Source organism: Macaca mulatta, chromosome 5 (assembly GCF_049350105.2).
Source record: "Macaca mulatta isolate MMU2019108-1 chromosome 5, T2T-MMU8v2.0, whole genome shotgun sequence".
In the NCBI taxonomy this organism is placed as follows: domain Eukaryota; kingdom Metazoa; phylum Chordata; class Mammalia; order Primates; family Cercopithecidae; genus Macaca; species Macaca mulatta.
In genome coordinates, this window is record NC_133410.1 from 9,747,667 (window position 1) to 9,775,255 (window position 27,589).

At 42.2% G+C, this 27,589-nt stretch overlaps 1 protein-coding gene across 2 annotated transcripts in view; it reads right to left on the reverse strand.

The window, feature by feature from the left end:
- Window positions 1–27,589, reverse strand: part of CLNK (cytokine dependent hematopoietic cell linker) — a 246,907-nt gene that overhangs the window by 134,368 nt on the left and 84,950 nt on the right. The gene's annotated exons all lie outside the window — the stretch shown is intronic.

A 27,589-nucleotide genomic window follows, 5' to 3' on the forward strand; every position in this document is an offset into this window, starting at 1 on the left:
AAGTGTTAACCATACAGGTGATAAAATACTTAAAAGTTTGTGTCCTGACCTGTAGGAATTCCTCATTTAGAAGGGAAATAGGCAAATAAGCAATTTCAGTTCAGTGTGAAAAGTGCTCAGATAATGAAAAATACAGTCGCTACAGAAGGAGAAGCCAACGCTAGAAAACCTTCCATGGAACTCCGAGTCAGGACAGTGATGTCTTCTCTTAAAGGGTAAGAAATGTGCATGATTGAAGGAAGATAACAAGTGTAGACAAGTGAAGAAAGGAAGAAAACACGTTAAATGTTACATGTAGCAAGGTACGTGCTTAATGTAAAACGTTGAGATGTGTCTAAAACATACATTCCTGTGAAATGATGGTGTCCCAGGGATTGCAACAACCTAGAATTTTCTGAAAAGAACACTTTTTAGTTTCCCCATCTTTAGATGCAAAAGCAAATAGCCTGAGTGGTTTAGGTTTACACAATCTAAACAATCCAGAGCGTGTCAGCTGGAGGAATGCAGATGCTGGAACAGGTAAGCACTAGTGTGCTTTGCTGAACCCTCACCTCAAACCATGTTAAACAGTAGATATTCCATAAAGATAAGCAAGATAACCTCAAGCCATATTAAACAGTAGATATTCCACAAAGATTAGTGTCCAGTAGTTTTTTTTTTTTTTTTTTTTTTTGAGATGGACTCTAGCTCGCTCTGTCGCCCAGGCTGGGCTGCAGTGGTGTGATCTCAGCTCACTGCAAGCTCCGCCTCCCGGGTTCACGCCATTCTCCTGCCTCAGCCTCCCAAGTAGCTGTGACTACAGGCGCCTGCCACCATGCCCGGCTAATTTTTTGTATTTTTAATAGAGACGGGGTTTCACCGTGTTAGCCAGGATGATCTCGATCTCCTGACCTCGTGATCCACCCGCCTCGGCCTCCCAAAGTGCTGGGATTACAGGCGTGAGCCACTGCACCTGGCCAGTTTTTTTTTTTTTTTTTTTTTTTTTTAACTTATTTGATAGCAAATACAACAGGCATACTTCCTGCAGGACTTCTCAGGATCTTTAATACGCCAACAAGCATCATGAAACTCAAGAGAGTTTGAGCTGCTTCCCATAGTATTTGGTTATGAAACAACTCATTTTATTCTTTTGCAGAATCTCGATGACTAGCATTTGGAGGAACACACCTTGGGAAATGGTGATTCTGTCCAAACTTTTTGTGTTATGACTGTGAGAAATAGACTTACAGAGGGAGATGACCGGCCCAACATCTCTACACTTATGGGTGGAAACTCAGGTTGGACTTAACGTTTTCTCAATTCCTGTAAGACAAGAGTCTGGGATGTCTTTCTTGGTAGTTTTCAAGGACAAATTACATAGTTTTACTGGGCAGTAGAATAATAACCATCATGGTATTGTGAGTGTGAACCCATCTTTCATGCCCAAAGCTGCAGGCACGCCAAGATCACAGTAGCATTAGCTCAGAGATGCCTTTGATAGGAAGATCTCTTGCCCACGGTGCTATAAAGCCACGCAGGATTTTAACAGACCAATCCACCAGGCCCTAGGGATGGCTGGCAAGATTTGAGCATTGCTGTGACAGGGAAGCATTAACCGATGTAATTGAAGCAGAGCTGTCCTCCACTCTGCAGAGGGAGGTGTTCGGTGTACAAAGGGAGAGAAAGGGGGCAAACATGACAGGCTGATACCACAGGGAGGTTATTTCAACAATTTGTGTTTGCTTTTCTCGCTGCCTCTGCCCCGAGCTTGGCCCTTCTGGGCTACTCCCTTTCCAGTGGACTGGTCCCCTTAGACCCAGTGACATCATCAATAGACTTTGGAAATGAAGAGTGCCAGATGGTTATTGTACTACAGGCATGTGCGGGTGCATGTGCTTGTGTGTGAGAGGGAGAGAGAGAGAGACAGAGAGACACGGTGAGAGGGACAGACAGACAGAGTCAGAAAGACAGAGAGACACGGAGATAGAGAGAGGCAGAGGCAGAGACAGAGACTAAGACACAGAGAAAGAGAGACAGGGTCAGAAAGACAGAGAGACAGAGTGACGGAGACAAGACAGGCAGAGATAGACGGGGAAAAGCAGAGACAGAGACAGCAGGAAATAAAGAGAGACAGAGAGGGACAGAGACAGAGACGGAAAGACAGAGACAGAGCAACAGAGAGAGACACCGAGAGACAGAGAGACAGAGACAGAGGCAGAGATAGACAGGGAGAGACAGAGAGTCAGAAAGCAGAAACCAGGTCCGTTACCAATCAAACTCCTACTGATGCATCTGAGGCCAACGTAGCTCAAGGCTAAGGGTTCTCATACAGGGAAGGAATTCTCTAGACTACAGAAGGAAGCCAATGTATTATGACCTTCTCTGTACTGGGCACATTCATTTCAACTGTTTTTTAAATTGAACCTTCACAGAAGCATTTGTGTGTGGAAATGATTCCCACCTTTCAGCAGTAGAGGCTGAATCTTGGGGGACATCCTTCACTCGTGCACTTTGACTGGTTGAGGGTGGTGCTGACTTCAAACCCAGGTCTCCCTGGCTGGGGCTCATGCCTTGTCTGCTGTACAGTGTCTGCCTGCCCAGTACAGCTCTGCCTCAGTCCCCGCAGAGCTGAGGAAGTGGTTTCAGAACCCTGCATCCCATTGCTACATCTGTGAAGTGAGGTTTGCTCTGAGGGCAATGATCTGACCAGTTTTTATCTCCAGGTTGCCTGGATTTTAGACAGACAGTTGCTGTCTCCCTTTTCTGTTTCTCATTCATGCTCTCCTTCTCTTGCTTCTTTTTATTTTGTTGACCCACATCAACCCATCTGCCTTTCCTCTGATTCTCTCGAATGTCATCTATTCACACCAAATTCTTTCTTTCCTGTAAGACAACTGGAGAAAGTCATCGTCTCCCTGCTCACTTTCCCCTTTCCTTTCTTTTTTGAAATTTAGTTTTTAAGTTTATATTTATAGAATATTTTTATTACAAAATTAACATTTGGAGAAAATTGAGAAAAGGATAAGAAAAAAACAGAAAAATAAAAATCGTATAATACAAACGTTGATCTGTTCTGGTTTATGGCACACATGTATGTAAATAATAATTTTTGGTAAAAATATAAGCATTATGGTATGTGAATATGAGATGTGCCTTCATGAAATCATATTTCATGACTGCATTACAGTTTATAATGTCACTGTCATAACGTGTTTTAACAATTTCCCCAATTCACAGTTGCGGACGTGTGGTTTCACGTCTGATGTGGAGTGTGATGCCACGTGCTTTACACTTTACTCCTGGTTCTGCCTCTCACTACCCTTGTGTTCTTTGAGCAGGCTGCTCAGCCTCTCCCTGCCTCGGCTTCTTCACCTGTAAAACAGGGGGAGATTTTGTGCCACATTTCATCCATAGACTAGCTCTAGAATCTGGTTGTCATGATAGGGCCAGGCTCTGTAAACTTCACCCAAGCACTTTACTACATCAGCCAGAGGTCAAAGGGGTGTCCAGGGCAGCTTCCCCTTTAAGTCTTTCCAAAAGACTTAAACTTTCCTTTTTCTTTGAAGCTGTTGGCAGGAAACTTGATATCCACAGAGAATGGGTTCCTTTTACTTGATGAAAACTGTTAGTTTTACAGACACCTCCCTAAGGGCCAGGACTAGCCACAGGACTGTGGAGCTGGAAGGTGTCCCAGTCCCAGGTGTTGGAACACAATTGCCAGCTTTATGCAGAATAGGAAGCATATCCCACACACCTCAAAGCCTGGCCCTGCACCAAGACCTCAGAGCCTGAACAAAATGAGAATTGGCCCTCCCAAACTTGCACTTTTCTCCCTCTGTTCTGGCTTTTGGAGGAAATAATACCTTCAAAAAGTCATTAGCCACACAAGCTTCTGCATGGTTACTTATTTAATATCATCAGCTTTGGCTTCTACTTAATAACATAGAGTACTACGTTGGGTCTGATTCATTGATCCAAACAACATTGTCACTTGGAACCGTGATTGGAGCTGTAGTGGATACTGTCAGGGCCGGGGAGAGAGAGACAGAGAGCGATGGACACAGAGAGGGACAGAGGGACAAGGTCAGAGAGGCAGAGACTCTGTCTCCTCCTGCTGCTGCTGCAGGGTGATTGCTAACTACTCCTGTTTTCATCCTTTTGGGGAGGATTGCCTTTGACTGACAGAAGGCACAGGGCTTGGTGATGTTTGAGAGGTTGAATTCCCCACTCCCACAGGCATCCTGGGCTACGGACTGCCTGAGCCCCTCACCTCTGGGTTGCACAGAGTCTGATATAGCTCAGCTCCAGAACTCACTGAGAAATCAGGTTTAGGTCAGCCTTCCCCATAATGCTTCCTCCCCCTTCTGTCTCTTTCTCTCCCCCACAGGGTTCTGCTGCAAGCACTACCCCCATAATCCACTTGCACCAGAATCCAGGTCTCAGATTTTGCTGCTAGAGAGACTGACGTGGACACGAGGGTCAGCCGAACGTGAGACCGCCACCTCTCACTTGGATAACAGCCTTTTAACTGGCACCCCATGTAACCCTCTTGGCCTCCTCCAATCCGTTTCCAGAAAGCAGCCTATGGAAGCTTTTCAAAATGTGTATCTGTTTGTATTACTCTCATGCCTAAAAACTTGTAACAGCTTCTTGCTCTTGGGACAGTGGCCCCATGGACCTAGATGGTCTGGTCTTGAATAATCTTTGAAGGCTTATCTCGATGTTTCTCCCTCACACAAGCTCCCTCACTGGCCTTTCATTTCCTTAAAAGGGCCATTCTCCCTTCATATTCAAGGTCTCTCTCCATGTGGTTCTCTTAGTTGAGGCTTGTTTGTTTTTTTTCACTCTTTGCTAATTGTCCTTCAGATTTCAACTCAAGGCTACATTCAAAACTCAGATGAAATCAACTCATAGTAGTTTGCAAATATTCATTTATGAGATTAGTTACTTTTTTGGTCTGTATTAATGTTAACTTTGTCAAAGGCAGAGTCTGTTTCTCCTTTGCCCTCCAGGCTACGACAGCACCTAGAATGTGGCCCAGCACATTGAGAATAGAGCAGAAGATGAAAGTTGGACAGGCTGAGGGGCCTTGGAGGCAGAGATGGGCTCAACTTCTCATTCCCTGGGACGAACTGTGCACAGTGGCCTCTGCTCCTCCTTCTTCAGTAAAGACTGCGATGCCTGTGTTGGGGCTCAGAAACTGATACCCCAAAATATGATGCTTTGTACATGCCAAACTGAAACAGGAGCTTTAAGCTCTTTCAGGCCTCCCCACATCTTACCGTCTCTCTCAAAGCATAGGATTTTCTGAAGTTCTCTGTTTGCCTCAAGTCCAGACCTACCAACGAAGAAAACAATCACCTCCTGCCCTTTCTCTGAGTTTTCATGAACTGAACCCATATTGCAGGAAGGAAGGCTAAGATCTGTCAACACACCTGGACAGACTTCTGTCACAAACCATCGTCTGCTGTACAGACCCATCAGAGCTTGTCCCAGATGATTGCCTGTTCTTTAAGCCTATTAAATTCTCCCCAGTAACCATTTACTGTCCCTCAACAGAAGTCCTCTTCTTTCCCCTCCCATGACCTGTATGACCAGCTCCCATGCCCCTGTTCTTTCTGTAACCTCAAGATGGTTTATAAGCTTCTGTGCCCCATGTAGGGGTTGGGTCTCCATTCTGAGGGCTTCCGTGTCACCTCAAACTATGGTCAGATAAATTTGCATGTGTTTTCTCCAATTTATCTGCCTTTCATGAGTTGATTTATCAGTGAAACTTCAGAGGATGAAGGAGAAATTTTTCCTTTACACCTATGCCGGCCACCCTCACAGGCTGTGTGAAGGTCCTTCTTCAACAAGTAGTGGCTATTCTTGGCACTGACCTGGTCTGAGCTTCCAGGAAGAGAGGGAGGGCAGGCTCCCTTTCCCAGACGTGCTGGCAGCCTGAGAGTCAAGGCCATGGGGTGTTCACAGATGAGACACCCTGATATTTACATGTCTTAGGGATCGGAAGTGGGCACAGCTGGGGCAGAGCAAGGAGGTGCTAACACCCACCAGGCATCTGTGAGGGGACGCCCACATCAAGAAAACCTCAGCACAAAGTTGAGTGTTTCAGCAAACCTTGGGGAGACTGCACATTTACTCATGAAGAGACCATTGGCCTGAACCCAGGCCAATGTCTCTCAAGCCCAACTAGTTTTCAAGACAACGTCTTGCAAACTGTAGAGTTCAGGGGGAAGGCAGTGTGAAGTTCGGGGGGAAAGCAGTGTGAAAGTGAGCATATCAGTAGCTACCCACCGTGCTAGCTAATCACTGGGAAATTCTTTTATAAACAGCCACAGTCTCTCTCAAGGTTTCCAAAATTAGAACCTCTGCAAATTTATTTTTTCAAGGCTTCAAAAATATCCTATACATCTTCGAAAATGAAAATTTCTTCTCTCTCCTCAGTCCTCACCCAGAGCTTCTGATGCTGCCAGGCAATCCCAAGTCATGCCTGGTGTTTGGGGATCGTGGTAGTGCAAAACTTCTGAGGGCCTGGGGAGCAAGGAATACCTGCAAGACTAAGAATAATAAAGGGATAAAACAGAGAATAGCCCCACTATGCTCCTCTTGGCCAGAAAATTGGATTATTGTCTGCAAAGATTCCTCAGTCTTGTGGACGCTGATGAAATATTGTAGATTGGAATTGAATCTGGCTTGTTGTCTGTTTGTTTGTTCCTGAGCCTGCTAATTTCTTTGAACATCATGCCTACATGATGATTGGCAAGTTACTATGACACACATTTGTACCCACTGGACTCTGTGACCATTCTGTAAGATAAGCTCTCATCACCCTCCTCATGGAAGAAAATGGAGATTCCTCAAGCTCGAAGGACTGGCCCAGGCTCTCACAGGCACAGCCAGGATTCCAACTTGTGCCTGATGAGCCAGAAGCTCAGAGTCGTTTCCACTCTTTCTGCTCAGTCTACACCGAGTTCTGGGCTATGTGTTGTGGATTCAGAAATTATGGAGCCACTATCTCTCCAAATAGGCTGTGAATTCTAGGAGGGAAAGAGCTGAGAAAATTAATTGTAGCACTATAGATGGGGAGGGAAGGCTTATATACCTCCAAGTCTACCTCTTTCCCATTTCCTATCTACACCATCTGAGCATCCTTCTTTCTCATTCATTCATTCATTCACCTATTTTTTGTCCGTCTTTTCATTTATTCATCAATTTGTACGTCTCTTTAGCAATTATAACAATAAGCCATTACTTATGGGGTGCCTCCCACAGCCTGGTCACTGTGCTAGGCACCACTGCCCTATAGGTGTTGTGATGCCTATCTGCTTACAGCAGGTAAGCAGGATTGAGGGTGTTTCTCTCATTACATCAAGCCACTAATCTCCAGGCATATTTGCTGAATGAATAAATGGATGGAGAAATAAGGAAGGGCTGTACTGATATTATTTACAGATTGTATGAAGGAGAAACACAAAGAGAAACGATTCCCTGACTTTTTGCCACAGATCAATGGTACCAAACGCCAGTGCTGCTTTATGGAATCAGCATTTTTGGATCCACTCTCATAGCTTAAAGAAAGCTTCTCTTTCGGCCTTCTGTGTGTCTCTTCCTCCTCCCGAGGTCTAGCAGTCTTTGGGTAAATATGGTGAGGTCAGCCCCGAAGAGCTCTACAGGTTCCAAGCAGAGTCTGAGTGACTGCTACCCAGAGCATATTGGTTGAAAAGCACGTTCATGTGTCTAAGCATGTGTCCTCTCTCATAAAGGCTGAGTACTCCAGCTGCTTTATGTGGGAAGTCATTTAATGATGTTCTGTTCTAGGATGGGTGGCACTCGGTAAGTAGAAGGCTGGAAACCAGAGACAGGTGGGAGAGGGAATATTGCCTTTACCCCAGATGCTCAGACCAAGAAAGAAAGAAATGAAATGACAGGGGAGGAAATATCACAATTACAGGCAGCTGTAAGTTTTTCAGATCTTTGCGTTGTGTGAAAATAAGATGGGGACCCTTGGTGAATAGGCAATTGATTGATCATTCAATCTAGACATGTATATGCAATGGTCAGGAACTAGGGTTAAAGCAAATAATTTTAAATATTACAGAATAATTTCAGTAATCTTCGATTCCATGTCTAATATTAATTCACTCTAGCCTCATTACGAAGTAACCAAGATATAGAGGAGAGAAAGGGAAATAAACAAGTGAAAGGGGAAATGTTTCAATTTTGGTGCCTACCAACTAGAAAATGTTCTTTTTAGTCTCAAAGCAACTCTGTGACATAGGAGTTAGCTTTAATTTTTAGTGAAGCTCACACAGGCAAAAGGATTTTCTCAATTGTCCTTCAGATGTCACACAGCTATTAGACAACCGGGTAAGGATTCAAATGTGTCTTTTTCTGAGGTCTGTCTTTTTATTTAAACACCTACCCTTGTTTCTGAAATAGAAGGCTCAAGGCGCACGTTACCTGATTTACAGATTGAGTTGCAGCATAACATGGTGGCTGAAGGCACGAATAGCCTTTGTCTAGGGTGTTCACCTGCTATCTCTAATTGGATGCCTGACAAGCACGTAAAAATTAAAATATCCAAAACGTTAGTCTTAACATTCAAAACTCCATCTTCCCAGACTTCCTTGATTCAGTGAATGGCAACTTCTTTCCCCCAGTTGTACAGTATGAGTGTCCAGGCCTCGTCCTTGACCGTCTCATGCCTCCGGACCAGTTCATAACCAATCCTGGAGATTTTCCCTCCAAACTGTCTTGAGTCTTTCCACCTCTCTCCATCTGACCTCTGCCGTGTCCACCATCATCTTTTACTATCCCCAAGCCCACAAAATGTGAAGACGATGTCATTAGCGCTTAGCAGGAATTCAACAGGAATACATCAGAAGAAGGGGAGGGCTTCTAATTCCGCCCAGGCAACATGCATAGTGTCCACATGTATCAGACTATACAACTTTCATTTAGCATCCATCTACAACCTTTGTGTGACTATCTGTGGAATATTTGTTTCCTGTACGACGTTGCGATGCCACAGGGCAGGGTCGTCTTTTTTTGTGCATCACTGTACCTCTAGGTCCAGCCGAGTGCCTGACATTCACTTTTGCTCATCTCTTGCTAAATGCCATTGGTGCACATTGCCCCCCTTTTTAAACACAACAGACTTACTCTTTGTCTTCAAGAATGTTCTTACTATTGAAAAGATCCTGCCACACACTCATGTTACCTTTGTCATTTTTCTTCAGTTTTCACAGAAAAATTCTCAATTTTCATTTGCACAACTTTCAATGCTTTCACTACTTTTGCGTTCATCACGTATTAGGAACTAAATCCTATTTAAAAATACCTCAAACGTAGGCCCAAATAAGCAGATGAGGCTGCGAACTAACTCATAACAGAAGCATTTTATTTTATTTTGAGACAGAGTCTCACTCTGTCAACCAGACTGGAGTTCAGCGGTATGATCTTGGCTCACTGCAACCTCTGCCTCCTGGGTTCAAGTGATTCTCCTGTCTCAACACCCTGAGTATCTGGGATTACAGGCATGTGCTACCACAGTTGGCTAATTTTTGTATTTTTAGTGGAGATGGGGTTTTGCCAGGTTGGTCAGGCTGGTCTCGAACTATGGACCTCAGGTGATCTGCGCGGCTTGGCCTCCCAAAGTGCTGGGATTATAGGCATGAGCCACTACACCCGGCCTGGAAGAATTTTAAATCTGGAAATTCCTTTCCCTTATAGAATCAAAGCTAAACATTTTTAAGTTTAGAGAATGTGCATTCTCTCAAGTCGAGAGCATTATTATTTGTGCATGTGTTTCCATCTTCATCAGTTTTGTTGCGACTGATGGGCTGTAGCTTTCCCAGAGTATCTGATGCAAGGACACATTTATTGAGCACCTACTCTGTGCCAGATGATAGATTAACACTTCCTCTACATTCTCTCATTTGATTCTCATTCCCTATATGGTGAATTTGATTGTGATCACGTTTTGCAGGTGAAGAAAACGAGATAATCTATTTGACAGAGACCCGTGCCTAATGCAGGAACATCTGAACCTAGAAACAACACTCGTAGTGTCTATCTGCAAGGTCTCCAAAGAGCAGAAATTCTGTCATCCTTGTACTTCACTCATTTATCACTGCGCCATACCATACCAAACAGTAGGAATGTTATTGGGTTGTATACACAGAAACAGACAGAATCCATCACTCACAATGGTAATAGAATTGGCAATCATACTATTGCCATAATCAGTGGTAGATATTGTTATGCACTTTCACATACAATATTTCATTGTTCCCTGTATCAGCCCTTTGAGGTTGGTTGTAGTGGAAAAGGTTAAACAATGTTGGGTGCTCAGTTACATAATGATAATAGCTATGCACTGAGTTCCCATTAATACTTAGGCCAACTGCTGAGGTCAGAATTAGAGCTCCCATTTTATAGACAAGGAAAATGCAATTCAGCACAGTTAATTCCCCTGTATAAGATCACACAGGTAGAGTTGGGTGCAGACTGGTGGGCTCACCCTGAGCCCTTCCCTTCGTCATCCTGTGGAAGTCACTCCCCTTGGACAATACTTGCATTTTTAAGGTGCCAGAGCTCAGAGAAGAGAAACAGAGGCCATTAGGGTCATTAGTAAGGCCCATGAGAAGGGGCACAGAATAGAGGCTACGGGAGGAAGGTTAAATATTTGCCCTGAAAAAGTGGCCTTTTTCCAAAGGAAGCTTTGAATATAAAAGGAGACGCCTGGGTGGTCATTTTGGGAGGTATCCCCCACACTAGCACCGAGTCAGTGGGCGGGCCTGGAGACCCCACTGTTTCCCAGCTTCCCATCCAGCTTGCTGTGTGTGCTTGGTCCTTTGTAATCTGGGGAATGAGGCTGAAGTTAATTAGTTCTCTTCACTTCATTTGCCTGTCATTTCCCTTGCAACTCAAGCTTCATGCTTTCTACCTCTCCACATTTGATCTAAGGAAGAGCAAAGAACCCAGCAGCCTGGATTCTGCCTACTGGACTTACACTGTGCTCCAAAAGATGGTGAATTTTCAGTGCTAATTACTGTAAGTACTTTCAGTTGCCCTACTGCTCCTCAGCGGCACCTCTGTGTTTCCAGCTTTCCCAGTCTAACTTTGGTTTTTTGAAATACCTGTCACTGCTCAGCCTTCTGAAGCTTTTTTGCTTCCTTCCTATGCAAACCTCCTGGAGAACAATTTGACTTTTCCCTTCAGGTTCATTCATATTAGTAAAAGTCATTAGAGATGAGGAAGGATCTGAGAATACCACTACTGGAAAAAAAATCTTTGGTAAAATGAGCCGTTGGACTGAGACTGGGACTTCTGGGCAGAAACTGAGGCCCAGAGGGAGGAAAGGCCTCTCCTCCTTGAACGGCGCCTTCGTGGATGAACAGGTGGGCATCCTGCCCTCCTGATTCCAGGCCTAGGGCTTCTCCCATTATAACAGCCCTTTGGCTATTTCCCCTTTCAAAAGAGAGAAGAATCTTATGAAGCATCTTCTAACCTGGTTTCTAGATGGATGACATTTTTACTAACTGGTGAAGTGCTATATGAATTTACCTATTTAGGCATTCAGTATTTTGACAAGAATTTAGTGAGAGAAGTGGGATGCTACAACAGGTTTATGAAGCTTTCTTCTTTTCCTGAGTTTCTGACATTCTGTATTAGACACATGTTGCTCATTTTGACTGCCTTGTTGTGACCAGCAACCTCCTCAACTGGTAGGGCTCCAGTCACACGATCTGCGGCTCCTGACAGTGAAGAGTCAGGAGATCCTGCCTGGGTAATCAGATTGCTCCATTTCCTACAGCAGAGGCTGATCGACCCTGTCCCCCTCTGACACTAATCTCTTGGCCGGAATTTAGCTGTACAGTATGTGCTCTGGCCAAGAGAGAGGAGACCTTTCCTCTCCTCGGGATAGTATATTCTCCCAATGATATATACTTAGATACTGTCCACCATCTGTGCTGGATGTGGAAAGCAACTGTCTGAAAATAAAGCTGATGCTGCAGAGTATCAGCAAAAAAATGGAAGAGAGCGAGAGAGAGGGACCTGCTGATGTCCTTTAAAACTTTGCATTTTGCGCTGTCTGAATCTAGATACGTTCTAGACTGTTTCAGTTTTCTAAGCTAATGCATTCCTCTCATGAATTAAATGGGTTGGATTGGGTTATTATTCCATCTCAAAGATGAAGACGTGAAAGAGTTTATAGGTTAAATATCTTGTCCAAAGTTACATGACTAGGAGATGGCAGGTTTAGGGTTGAGAGGAATGCCTGTCTCCAAAATCCATGTTCCTTCTTGACTAGGCTCCTCTGCACAGCATCAGGCATCGTGAGGAATGCTGCTAGAGAGATGCAAATGGTACATAAGATGCATTCTCTGCAATTTGCTTTTCTCACAAAATGGGAAAGAGAGATGTGCAAACCATTAACTCCTGCCATGGAACAAACACTATACTCAAAATAGATGGTCTATGATTAATGAGGACAAGAGGTGGAGGGAATAATTCTGCTTGAGGGGAGCTGGGTAGACTTCTGAAGCACTGTCAAGGTTGAGTGGTATCTTCCAAAAAGATGTGTTGGGGGTCCTAACCCCTGGTATCGTGAATATGAATTTATTTGGAAATAGGATCTTTGTAGAAGTAATTAAGATGTAAGTTCCATTCATCTTGGAGTAGGGTGGGTCTTTAATCCAATATGACTTGTGTGTTTATAAGAGGAGAACAGACACAGAGAGAACCACACACAGATCTGGGAACACATGTGAAGACACAGAGAGAAAAGATGGCCATGTAATGATCGAGGCAGAGATTGGAGTGATGCAGCTGCAAGGGGAGGAATGCAAAGGATGGCCAGCAAACTCTGGAAGATACGAGAGAGCACATGGCCCTGCTCACAACCTTGATTTCAGACTTCTGGCCTCCAGATTTGTGAGAAAATACATTTCTGTTGTTTTAGGCCACCCAGTCTGTGGCCATTTGTTATGGCAGTCCTAGGAAAACATACAAGCAAATGGAACCTAAATGAATCATGAGGCCTGAGTGGTCTTGGGCAGAGGGGAGGAGAGGAGGGCATAGCAGAAGGAACAGCAGCACGCCAAGGCATGGAGACAGCTCTCGTACCATGCACTTGGGGTATGTCTGGAGCTAGGGTGTGCAGGCAGGACGTTGTATCTGTGACGTTGAAACACTTGATTGCAACTGAATTTCGAAGGATGGAGGTTACCTGGTAAAGGTGCTGTCTGATCACTGCTCACCCACTTTGTCCTTCCCACCAAAGCTTTTGTAGGGGAGGTCTTTTAAGTCTTCCCAGTTCTTCAGAGTAGAGCATCTATCATGCCAATATATCACTGTACTGTAAATACCCACCTCCCTCTCATTCTTTGTACTCCAAGTACACTTGTGACTCTGAGGAGAGAAATATTTCCCCCAGGGTGAAACCCCAGGGGCTGGGCACTATGGCTGTATGCACACAGGTGTTGCAATGTGGAGCAGGGCCTCCCAAGTGCCCATTGCAGGTAGACTGCAGAGGCTGCTAAGAAGGGCATGGAAAGAGCAAATAAACGTGTTTCCATCATTCTCTGGATTCTGTGAGGTTGCTCATAAAAACACATTTATTGCTTACTGAGGACCCGTGTACTTTCCCACATTTCCCAGCCTCAGGGAAGGCCATGCAACTAGTTCCAGACAATGGGGCTTGAGCGGAAGGGAGTATATTGTACTCACCACCCCCTAGCTCTCCATCTCCAGCCTCAGATGCCTGTTCCAGATGGGGAAGTTACAAGATTGGAACCTTTGTATCACTGCTTGGAAGATATCTGCTCTGGAGAATTGCTGTACTCGCAAAAAACTTTGTGAGAACAAAAAATAGACCTTTATGTGGTAAGCAACAATAAAAAAGTTTTTTTTTTTTTGTTTTTTTGCCAGGGTTGTTTCTTACTGTCACAAATTAACTAATACACACTTCAGATGTTTTGGAGCAAAACATTAGAATCACACGTATGTCCTACCTCTCCAAAAGACTCCCAGCTCCTGGAACATGCCCATCATTCCTTTTTTTTGTTTGTTTTTGAGACGGAGTCTCGCTCTGTCACCAGGCTGGAGTGCAGTGGCGCTATCTTGGCTCACTGCAAGCTCCGTGTCCCGGGTTCACGCCATTCTCCTGCCTCAGCCTCCGGAGTAGCTGGGACTACAGGCGCCCGCCACCACGCCTGGCTAATTTTTTTTTTTTTTTTTTTTTTTTTTTTTTTGTATTTTTAGTAGAGACGGGGTTTCACCGTGTTAGCCAGGATGGTCTCAATCTCCTGACCTCGTGATCCGCCTGCCTCGGCCTCCCAAAGTGCTGGGATTATAGGCTGAGTCACCGCACACGGCCCATCATTCCTCTTTTATTGCCTGCTTTCTTAAAGGGTCCCTGAAACACATTAGGTGATTATTGAATTAACCAGAAAAATGAAGCTGGAGTGAGCACAGAGTCGTTTAGTTTAATTCTCTCATTTTAACTATGCTTTCACTGCAAGCCAGTGGCAGGTCCAAACCAAGGCACTGGTCTCCTGAATGTAGCCCCAAACTGTACCATGTTTTCTACACCACGGCCTGACATTCAGCCTGTGTCTTTACCCTCAGGGGTGCCTGTGAGAACACCGAGTGCAGAGAGACATTTCTTTACCATATTCATAGCCACTTTGCTCTAGCGAGGATTTGAAACCACCCTGGGAAAACTCTCACTATTAAATGTAGCTTACATGTAGCAGGCCTGTGTAATAAATGGTGTACGTCCAGATGCTTTTGAGAGTGAAAGGGGGCACTACTAATAATTACTCTGGGAAAACAGCATGAACATGAACAGTCTTAGGAAAGCTGGGGAATGTGGTCACCCTGAATCACAGACGGCTTTGGTGAAAAGCAGATATATGAAATGATGACATGGAATTTGCCCAGGATTGAGGGGTCTAGGAACTAGTATTTGTGATTCAGCTTTATTAAATATAGACTCTGTGAACTTGAAAATGTGTGTGACAGTGGTATATTAATTGTGAAAATCTGTAATGCTTTCATTTTTTTTGTGGTGGTTGTTGCTGTTGACAGTGGTGTACTATGATTGTCACTCTTTGATGAATTAAAGCTAGAGTTGCCCGCCTGTGCTTCCTGCTAGAATCATTTGGAGAGATTTATCAAATAAATGCTGTATTAGTTTGCTTGAACTTACCATAGGAGAGAACCACAGACTGGGTGGCTTAAACAACAGATATTTGTTATCTTACAATTCTGGAGGCCAGAAATCTGGGATCAAGGTTTCTCCCGAGGCCATTCTCTTTGGCTTGTAGCTGGCTGTCTTATCTCTGTGTTTTTAATGGTCCCCTCTGAACATCTGTGCCCAAATTTCTTCATCAGGACATCCGTCACATTGGCTTAGAGACCAGCTTAATGGTCTCACCTGAAATTAGTTACCTCTGTCTCCAAACGCAGTCACGTTCTGCGATGCTGGAGGTTAGGGCTTCAGCATATGCATGTTTGTGGGACACACTTCGGCTCCTATAGGTGCCTTCCAGAAGACATCTTTGAAGGCCTCAAATCATTGAACTGAAGTGGGCGTTTCAGAATATTCTTTACCTGGCGAGTTAGAGACATTTCTGGCCAATACAAAAAGAGTCTAACATCAAGTTTCAGGCCCTTTCTTGCACTGCTGAGGGAGGCTGCATGAAACTGACGGAATGGCTCTGAGTCTTTTACCCAGCCAGTCTCTTCTGCTGGTGACGGAAATGGTTTAGACAGGATGCCTCCGCACTGACTCAATGAGTAACACTTTGTCAGGGACTTTGGCTCATTGTGCAAAGCGCTTTCTCTGCTCAGGCGATGATCAACTGGCTTTAGGACTTGCATGTATCCTGCTGGGCTGGGTGAGAGGGGGCTGCCTATGGCTCTCAGCTTGGGAACCAACTAACGGCATGAGACACCCCTACGAGAGCCTAATGGGATTTCCTGTGGGCCTCAGTTTCCTCATCCATAAAACGAAAAGACTTTGGGCTTTATAAAAGTCATGGAGAACAAATAAGATCATGAATTAGCAGTTTCTAGATATTTACTCTCCAATATGGTAGCCATGCGTCCATGTGGCTACTTAAATATAAATTAAAATTAATGAAACATTTAAAAATGAATAAAAATTAGGTTCGTCAGTTGTACTAGTTGCATTTTAAGTTCTCAGTAGCCACATGTTGCAAACGGCTACCATATTGGACAGTGCAGATTTAGAACACTTCCATCATCACAGAAAGTTCTGTTGGATAGTGCTGCTCTGAGTGCCTGACAAACATTCTCTCGTGAAAGAAATTACTACATTGGTGAAACACTGGGGGCATTGCAATGTGAAATTATTTCTTCCATGACACACACAAAGTGGAATATAACTAAGACTCAACTCCAGAGGTGCCCAATTTCTAATGTCTGGGCTCTGTTTCCCTAGACCACACTATCTTTTATTTTCAGTTTGATGATGGATCATTGATCTGCAGTCATTTGAATCAATAACACTACAATCTAACTTTCAAGACAATGAGTACGCTTCTTGTTTCTGAAGTCTCTGCCAAAGAGGTTATTTGGGGCATTGTTGCATGGAGGAGGACAATGGACTAACATTTTTTTTTGTCTCTATTTTTTTTTTGAGGCAGAGTCTCGCTCTGTCTCCAGGCTGGAGTGCAGGGGCGTGATCTCAGCGCACTGCAACCTTAGCCTCCCGAGTTCAAGCGATTCTCCTGCCTTAGCTTCCCAAGTAGCTGGGATTACAGGCATGCACCACCACGCCCAGCTAACTTTTGTATTTTTAGTAGAGGTGGGGTTTCGCCATTTTGGCCAGGCTGGTCTCGAACTCCTGACCTCAGGCGATCCTCCCACATCCGCCTCCCAGAGTGCTGGGATTACAGGCATGAGCCACCGCGCCCAGCCTGGACTAACATTTTTGAAGAGGTCTTAAAAGTGTCTCTCTCTCTCTGTGTCACACACACACATATACACACTCATACACCTTGTGTATTATAATTCTTCCTCTATTGCTAACTGCTATGCACCATTAAGGAAACTGCACATTCTTCACTTCCACCTCCTTAATAAAATGTGAATCCTATGGCCAGGCTGGAGATGCAGACTAGGAAGGGCTGCACTAGTGTGAGCGGTTACTATTGTTCTTCCTCTTCCATCATCACGCTTCTGCCTTTTCCCAAGCACCGCAGGCTGCTGCTTCCTTGCCCAGAAACTGTCCTTGTAGCAAGAACTATAAACAGCAACGTGAAACCTACTTATAGGCAGATGAAAAGCAGATGCTGGAAGCCAGCAGGAAGCGCTCACCTGGGAGCCTGTGTTTCAAGCTTCAGAGGCAGACCTTTGCTATAGCTGGAAGTGAAGCCACAGCGAAGGGGGCCTCGTGGCAGCTGACTCTGGAAGCTTGCCCAACCCTCAACCGCTGAGCATGTCAGGGCTATTTTTCATGTAAAAAAATTAAAGCATTGGATCAGAATGTAGGATTTTTGCCTTGGGTGTGTTGAAGCTGTGGGAGAATACAGGGAGTCATGTTTAAACTTTCTAGCATGATTTCGACCCTTAAGTAGAGAAGAATGGGCCTCCTGAGGGACGGTTGGAGTGGGAGGTCGGGAGCTTTGCTAGGGGTGCGGGGAGGGCTTACTCAGTGGGGTTTCACAGGCCTCCTGGGGCTGGAGGACTTAGTATGAGAGGGATGGGGAATGGGAATGTTGTTACCGGGGTTTTGCTGGTAGGAGCGGAAGCCTCGGTGGAGGTAGAGAGACAGCAGATGGTTCCCATCATTGGGGTTTCTGATAACCTGGGTCTGCACTAAGGGTGCGGAATGACTTCAGCAGAAACAGGAGCTTACATGGAGTGAAGGGTAAACTGCAGACACTACTCTCACTCCAGTGGAGACCCCATTGCCCTTGGGATAGAATCCAAACATTATGCCAAGACCATAGTGGATACTGTACTGTGATGTGCTTAGTCCCCTTTGGGACTAAGAGATTTATTCCCCCAGCTGCTGGGAGTGCTGCATATGTACAGCTCTTAGCTTTCAGACCTCTTCTTCTGAATGAATAAGTGAATAATTAAATACATGACAAAATGCATCCTTCAAGTACATCATCCATTAACTTGGAAGTCTCAAAAATACAATTCTCCTACTGATATAGTTTGGCTGTGTCCCTACCCAAATCTCATCTTGAATTGCAGCTCCCATAATTCTCACGTATTGTGTGAGGGACCTGGTTGGAGATAATTGAATCATGGGGGTGTTTCCCCCATACCATTCTCATGGTAGTGAATAAGTCTCGTGAGATCTGATGGTTTTATAAAGGGTTTCCCCTTTCTCTTGGTTCTCATTTTCTCTTGTCTGTCACCACGTAACATGTGCCTTTCGCCCTTCCGCCATGATTGTGAGGCCTCCCCAGCTATGTGGAACTGTTAGTCCATTAAACCTCTTTTTCTTGATAATAAATCACTGTCTCATGTATGTCTTTATCAGCAGTGTGAAAATGGACTAAAACACCTACCTAACGTATGAGAAACAAACTGTGTAAGTCTATTTCAATAAAGACAAAGGTGTAAAGTAGAAATAAATACACAAATTGGACCTACATAGTGTCGTTTACTATTTTCAGCATACACTGCCATACATACTCTTACTTCATGTCCAGTTCCTCCTGCCACATGCCTGACAAGTCGCAGAATCGTCCTGCATCGTACAGAGATGGCCGAGATATTGCACTTGCCCTCAGGGAGCTTCTGATTGAAAGGCCGAGGCAACATGAAACAATGCAAAGGAGAGAAAACAGGCACAGGAAGGATGTTCCTTGAGGTTCAGAGAATAAGGAACATTTTTTTTCTGGAGAGTCATTTAATTTATACCCTAAAGGTAGACCAGCTGGGGAGAGGAGGTCTTTCTAGGCAGAGTGCACCACCAGGATAGAAGCAGGGAGGAAGGAATGAGGAGAGAGAAGACGGCATGAGCATTAGAAAGAAAAAACTGGCTATCTGACTGTGCTAGTGCATCTTGGACCTGTATGCATGTGGGTAAGTCATGAAAACTTTGCCCTGTAGTTTCCTCACCCATATACAAAAAAAGGGGGAAAAATAAAACAATGCAAACGACAATGACCAAACTTAACTCACTGGGTACACTGTCATTTGATAGCTGGGTAGCTGGGAAAGTCATCTAACTTCTTTAATCCTCTGTCGTCTCAACTCCAAAATGGTAATAATTATGTTTGCCCTATAATTCCTTTAGAGCTCCTGAGAAGGGCATGTAAAATAGTGAACACTGATGGACATTTCAAATGTTAAATGCTTCAAAGCTGTAAGTCGCCATTTTTTAATGTTTATCTTAGTTGGTATCTGGTAAATCTGTATTGATGGATGACAGATGCTCTACCTAGAACAAAGGAGGCTATATATACACACACATTTAGACAGACAGACAAATGGAAAAATAGACACGATGCTTAAAACTGTGTGGTTCAACTCCAGGATGTAAGTGTTCTGGGTCTTGGCTAGTATGTTACTCTCACCTTCACGTTTTCTCTGCTGGTTGTGTTTCTAACTTATGTCACCTGGAGTAGAATGAATCTTCCTGGAAAGTTATAAATAGTTCTTTGTACTTACTCCTCCCTGTGATGGCTGCAGAGGGAGAAACTCATATGACTTCACACTCATGAGATACCATCTTTAGTTTCTGCTCATCTTTTAATCGGTTGCTCTAGCAATAATCAGTCAACAGAATGTCTCTTGGATATCTACTCTGAACCAGGGTTGGTGCTATATATTTGGGATGGATAAAATAATGACCAAGAGAGACACAGTCCTTGTCCTGATGGTGCCTACAGTTCAGAAGTAAGAAAATAGTCTATCATGGTTGCCCGATAGTGACTATTTTCCTTTCTTTTGCCTGCTGCTCCTGTATCATAACTTCCTGCTTCCACAAGGATAGGTGCTGAAGTGACAAAGGAGAACACACTGGGAAGAAGATACACAGCCATGCACAGGTGTATAATAACAGAGGATTGGTACAGGGTGGATGAGGGAGGGGCTACGCCAGAATCCTCACTCTCACAAGTGAGACTATCACACTATCACACTTTCTAATATACCCTCAATGAGAATTCAAAATTAGTTTATAATATGCCCAAATACCAATTCAATTGTAAACTCTCAGTGTCACAAATACATGTCCAAATGTCCCAAAGGGAAATTCCACTATGACATCTTTGGGCCCCAACCACATCAAATATCTTCTGTTCCTCAATTATTTTATGCTCTTAGATGGTTTACAACTGTAGTTCCCTAGATCATGTTACACAGAAATTCCTTTTCTCTACTGTGAATCTCAGTGAGTTTGGCTATGAACGCAGGCCTGAAACTGATTTTTGAAGAAAGGGCTGGAGAAAATCAAAGTGTTCTGCATAATATGGAGATGAATTTGGATTACACAGGGGCAAGAGGACAAGGAGGATACCTCGTGAAGGGAGAAAAGAGGAGCCCGTGTATATCAGGAAGCTGAGTATGGCTCTTACTGAGGGGCAGAGCCGCGTAGGAAGTAGTCACAAGGAATGCATGTGTCTGTTGGGTGATTTAAGTTGTTTCAGGTGTAGAGCATATTTCCATTCAGCATTACTCCCAAATCTTCAGGCACAAATTTGCTTTACATACAAAGACAAAGCTTTGGCTTGTCTTGGTTGTTGCTATAGTGGGACGGGAGGACCAAAGAGCAATGATTGCTCATATTTATTTAGGTGCCTTCATAATAACTGACAACTGTGCTTTTTAGGTGTTTGGTGCTCTCCTACCACATTCCATGTATGGACTCAGTTAAACCTCACAACTGAAAAATATGGTGCTGTTATTATCTCCATTTTATAGATGACAAAACTGAGACACACTGAGGTTTGGTCACATGTAAGTTGTTTCCCAGCTAGTAAGAGGCAGAGCCTAGGTTTGAGCTCAGGGACCCTACACTGTGCAACCCAGAATATAGTGGAGGCTCAGGAAGAAGAACAGGGTGAGACACATGAGGCCCTTGCATTGAGAGCAAAATTTAAGGGGGCACCAAACAATGTCAGTAATCAAAATGAATGCAATATTTAAAAAATGATGTTAATGCAAGCAATTCGTAATAAAAGTCAAATTTTAAAATAAAAACAGGATCAGTATTAATGATTTTCCTTTTCTCACTGACTTCAATATGGCTCAGCAAGATATTAAGTGAAGTCAGTTTTTCTGCTGCTTCTGAATTCCTGCCCTGCACTCTGAACCAGAGATAGTTATGAGAGGATACGTATGCTGGGGATTCATATACTTCTTAAGCAGGGCTTCAAATTTCTACAAAGAATGAAAAGGGCATTTATGCCAATCTTAGCTAGATCTCAAGGCTTAGAAGATCCCAGTTCATAGCTGGGTAAGCATCTGGTGTCTTCCTGCACTTGCACATACTGTTTGCTCTGCCTGTGATTGAATCTTGAAATACATTTATGGGTTGGCCTGGAGCCATTAAAGGAAGTGGGGTGAATGGTAAAAGTAAATACTTATTCCGAAAAGCCTTCCCTGATCTCCTTCCTCTCTGGGATTCCACTTCAGCCTTAGATAGGTGTCCCCTGCAATGTCAAGCATCCATCCTATGTCTCAGCCTTGAGCCTCACTGCCTCTAGCAGCTAATAGTATGATGTGAAGACACAAGTGAATGATGATGGACAGAGGGATACATTTTATGTCACTGTCCCCAGAGTCTAGTCGTTGCCCAGCCCATGCTACAGAGCTCACTAAATGCCTGCGAAGTGAATAAATGTGCTTCAAGGGAACTTTTAACCCTATTGTTTTAAGATTCTATACTCATCCTGAAATATCCATTCCCCTCCTTTCTGAGGGTAAGAACCTTATAAATGGTTAAATAGAAATGACACAAGTGCTTAAGTCAGATAGACATGAATTTACATACTTAACTGCCTAATCATTTACTTTAAATATAATAATATATTTAATCTTCATTCAATATTTAAGATTAGCTTATACCATAATATATGTACCAGGTACATAGTAGGTACTTATAAAATGGCACATATGCACACACAGATAAACATTCATTAAAACTGTAAGTGTAGATACTGCCTTTGAAGAGAAGTTGGTTAATGGGTACAAAAATACAGTTAGATAGAAGAAGTAGGTTCTATTATTCAAGAGTACAGTAGGGAAATTAGAATTAACAATAATTTATTGTATATTTCAAAATAGCTAGAAGAGAAGAATTTTAATATTCCCTACACGAAGAAAAGATAAGGGTTTGAGGTGATGGATATCCCAATTACCTTGATTTTTTTTTAATGGGCTTGTAAATTCTATTTATTTATCCAGGCAGATGCCCATTATTTATTAAAGAAAAAAGGCAGCTACAACAATATATGAACAGTAAAATCCCTATTTTGCCAAATATGATTTATATTATGGGGGTAATCTAACATTTTGAATAGAAGAAAGCCTGGAAAGAAATAACACCAAAGTGTTCACAGTGGTGGGTGAACAAGTTTTGGAGGACTTTAACTTAAATTTCAATTTGAGTGTGGGTATGTGAATTACCTTGATTTGACCATTTCACCTTGTATACCTGTATCGAAATATCACCCATACTCTTAAAATATGTAAAATTATTATATATCAATTAAAAAGTTTTTTAAATTTTCAAATTCTAAGTGCATTTCAGTTAACTTGAACACTTCTTTTAAATAAAACACAAAAGAGAACTAAAGGCTGAATTTTGTAAGGTTAAGGTTTATTTTTAAATCCAGAGAGCTTTGGCATTTTAAGGGACAGTCTATGTCACTTATGTGTCAGCTCAGGAAATAGACCCAAGATTTGAAGTGCAAAGTGAAATGGCCTGATAATGGGTTTCCAAGACATATTATCAGCTTTGGAGCAGATGTGCCCAACCAAATTCATTTTGCCAGGAAGAAATTCCTCAGTGCCAATGAAACTGGCCTGTGAAAGATAGAAATGGAGAAGACAGAAGTGGGCCACCAAGCTGTGTGCTTCTTGGCACTGAGTGCAACGTCACAGCCACACTGCAATCAAGGTAGAGAAGGGCTTTATTCTCTCACCTGCTTTTTTTTTTTTTCTTGTATGTAAACCTGAACATAATCATGGGTAAATGTAGCTGCCTATGTTCCACAGGAGAGCAAACACCCACATTCAAACTATTATTCTTAACTATTCATTATCCCTTAAGATCAACTTTATGCACATGTTCCTATAGCAACTCTGTGAACAATCTGCGTGCATGATTTCACAGCCACAGATCTGGCAACAGGAAGAAATTGCTGAACAAAGACTCTTGTTGTTAAGACTCCACTGAAGACATATGTCTTCAAGATGGCCTATCTTTGGGTAGGTTTTTTCCCCACACTCTTTTTGTTGCCATCACTGAACATTGTATACATCCCTATCCCCATGTTTCCCAGGTGATGCTGTCATTAGTGCCTTCCAGACCCCCACAGACTTTCATATCCTCAGGGTAAGAGCTGAGTCTTACTTCATTAACCCCTACTAAGTGGGTTAAATCTCTATGTGATATACAGAAATCATAGCTCATCATAGGCTGGCCCTGAAGTTATCACCAGAAACTTATTATGTATCAAGAGATAATTCATTTCTCAACCATTTCCCTCTGTGATTATCTAGTGAAAAGTGGGGACTTGGTGCCTGCCACCACAGAGTCTCAGGCTTGTTGGAGGTCCTTGGACATTTTCAGTTTCTGTCTCCTATCTTGCTACTTTTTATGAGGCATCTGAGCTGGTGGACTTTGAAGTCTTTGAAGATTGGGAAATAGTTATACATGTGTCTCCTTTGGATTTTGAGTTTTGCCAGCAGAATCTGTTCATTTTCTTTTGTTTGTTGTAATTAATTCCGGTGAAGAACAAGAAGGGAATTTAAGACATAGCTTTTTGGAGTTGGAAGAGCACTTTATTTTATGGACATATGATTGAACTCTAACTTGTAGAAAAAGAAGTCATATTAAATCCACCTAGGATACAGATATGAGATTCTTATTAGCAGTTCAGGGAGGGAAGTACTCTATGTTAAGTAACCACTATGTCCTAGGTGAGGCCTTTCTTATATATCCAAGTAATTCCAAGAGGTAGCCATTATAATCACTATTTTATGGAGGGAAAACAAACTGTAAAAAAAATGTTTCACTTGTTCATTCAGCTGACCCATGCAAGACACTATTGTAGGTGATGGCTATGCAAGACCGATAAACATAGATATGTTATGCCCTAAGTCCCATAGATGCTCCTCCTCTTATCCTCAAAAAGTTGCCATAGATTCTGAACTGAAACCTGGATTTCCAGATTCTAGGTCAGTGCTCATTCCACCACATTTAATTGTGTCAAATTCACTGATTTCACTGTGACTCATCTCTGGACACTAACAGACCCCGAAGATTCACCTTCTACATAGGCTGCAAACCAGAAAACAAATGGAATCATGTCTCATATTTCACTTCAATCCTGGTGTTATAGGACAGACTCCCTATCTCATTACTGATATTCTTAGCTAAATATCTCACTGTACAAAATACCACATAATGAGATATCTCATATTTATGGTCCTTTTGAGGTGATTAAGATCTTTCTCATGTACTATCTCAAGTGGCATCAGGGGACCAGTCTTGTGAGACATATATTATCATCTCTTTTATGTAATAGATGAGGAAACTGACCAGTTTATCTGAGTCTCAAGTGCCATTATATGCTGGAGCTGTTATTGTCTTAGGACTCCAAGTTCTAAGAACTACAAACTAATTGGCACGCAATGCCACACAGTTCTCATGTGCTTTACATACACTATATCATGTAACTCTTATCTAGCAGAGAAAAGATTGCAACTGTGGTCTGCTTGATTTCAAGGCTTAATCTCTTCTCACATAATCTCTTGTCACAGCAGCCAAAGTCATTTGTCTTCATGATCAAACATTCTGCCATTTCAAGCATGGGCATATGAAAGATGGTGGAGAAAATTGGTAGAAGTTTTCTTTTTCTTTTTCCAATATTTCTTTTTTTCTTTTTCTAATAAAGAAATCCAAGGCTTACAGAGTAAAGGTTTTTACCTGGGTTCACAGAGCTTATGAGTAGTGGAGAAAAAATTAGGCCTCTGCCTTTCTGGTTCTGAGTCAATGGTTTCCCCTTTGTTCCATTCTTCTAGACATTCATGTCCAAAGCTTGAAAGAGCACAGAAGCTCAGTACTAACAAAATTCTTCTCAAAGGTATCTCGATCATCTCATGAATCTTATCTACTTCACATTTCCCTGACAATGAGAGGGTCAGTGCTCATTCCCCTCTTTCATCTCTCAAACCAGGGAGATCTGGTTTTTGCATCTTAATATATAGAGTAGCCCTTGAATCCTTTATCTCTGAAGATTAAATATAATGAGATAATGTATTTGAATAGGAATAGCACAAAGTTTGGCATGCAGTAGAGCTTAATTCATGTTCATTGAATATGCCTTTGTAAAACGTTAGTGAATCACATTAAGCAAAGAACCTTTACGTAAAAATAAGAGCACCGATGATGGAATGAAAAACGTAAAATCCTCTTTCCTTCTATTTTTAACTATAATTTTATTAAAATAAAAAATTGAATTCCATAGGGAGGATATTGTTTATTTCTTGTAGCATAATAAACAGATATCATGATTAACCTTCAATAGAAAAGTTTTTTTTTAAGTAACTAATTTTCAATTAATAGATGCCAAAAGTAGGGACTATTCAGAGAGAGCCCAAAATCTAAATGAAGGTGGATAAAGATGAGAACCTAGAAAGAGAAGCAAAGAACTGAAATCTGCTTTCTCCTTAGTTGCTTTGCCAACACAGAGGAAAATGGCCTTTGATTTTCATGGCCTGGCAGAACATGGGAGACTTGACACAAAGCTCACATATTCTACACTGTGGAGTAACCTAGCAGGAGAGTGAAGAAAAGGAGTCTAATAGGAGACCCACCTGTGTGTAAAACTGGCCTCTAAAGAGCTGCTCTCTCAGGGTAAGGGAGAACTAGAGATAAGCCTACCTCTGTACTCTCAAACATCAATACTTAAGGGACAAAATTTCCTCCTGAGAATTAACAAATATGCATGGGATTTCAGCCTAGATTGTCTAGAAACCTTCAATCTGAGTAATGTAAGGAAGGCCTGTTTTAATAGTTCCTTTAGGTACCTGACAAAACAAATACAAATTTTCTCTGGGGGAGCACACTTTCAACCCAGGCCTCAAAGAATTCCCATGGATTAATTTGTAAGAAATATGAGCATGCAGACAAAATAAAAAAATTCTTCAGATAACAGCAGCAAAGTGAGAGCTAGAAGAAACAACAGACAATAGGGTTAGCTGTTTAGTCTAGAAGTTAAAACTAGTGGACAAATGTTATATGTCATATATCCATTAGTGAACACATGAACAAAGTGTACATATTATGTTTAACTAAAGAAAAGGAACTTTCATATAAAAAATAAAAATGAGACATAAAAATGAACAAGTAAATTTGTGAAAAGATTGTATTACAGGTTTAATACAGTTTAGACACAAATAAAGATACTTAACTAATTAATTGATATGTAAATCCTTAAAATACATCATTCAGAATTCAGGCTAGAGTGAAGAAATAGAAACTCTGAATGAAAGGTTGGGAGATGAAGGCTAAAATGTGAAGGTCTAGTATGCATCTAATCAAAGTTTCAGAAAAAGATGGGAAAGAATGAGGGAAAAATATTCAAAGAGATAATGACAGAGTATTGAGAAATGATGAAAAAACAACAAAATAGAAAATCAGGATATCCAATGTATCCAAAGCAGGTTAAATAAGAAAAAATTCACATCTATCCATATTATAGTAAAACTACAGAAAACCAAAAAACATAGAGAAGGCTTTAAAAGCATCCAGAGAGAAAATAAATATTACCTTCCAAAGCATTTATTTTTCAGTAATACCTACTGTTTGCAAAAGGGCATAAAAAATAAGTTTATGAGTCTGAGAGAAAACAACCAATCTGAAATTATATGTCTAATAACTACTAATGAAGTTATCATTTTAAGAAAATAAAGACTTTCTTGGCATTAAAAAGTATTTTCTTACTATAGGCTTTCATTTAAAAAAAATTCCAAATTTTGTTCTACATACTGAAAAATATGATCCTCAGTGGAAAGTGTGAGATATGAAATTTGTAATCTATGCATCTGACAAAGGGCTAACATCCAGAATCTACAAGGAACTTAAGCAAATTTACAAGAAAAAAACCAAACAACTCCATCAAAAAGTGGGTGAAGGATATGAACAGACACTTCTTGAAAGAAGACTTTTATGCGACCAACAAACATATGAAAAATACCTCATCATCACTGGTCATTAAGAGAAATGCAAATCAAAACCACAATGAGATACCATCTCACGCCAGTTAGAATGGCAATCACTAAAATGTCAGGAAAGAACAGATGCTGGAGAGGATGTGGAGAAGTAGGAATGCTTTTACACCGTTGGTGGGAGTGTAAATTAGTTCAACCATTTTGGAAG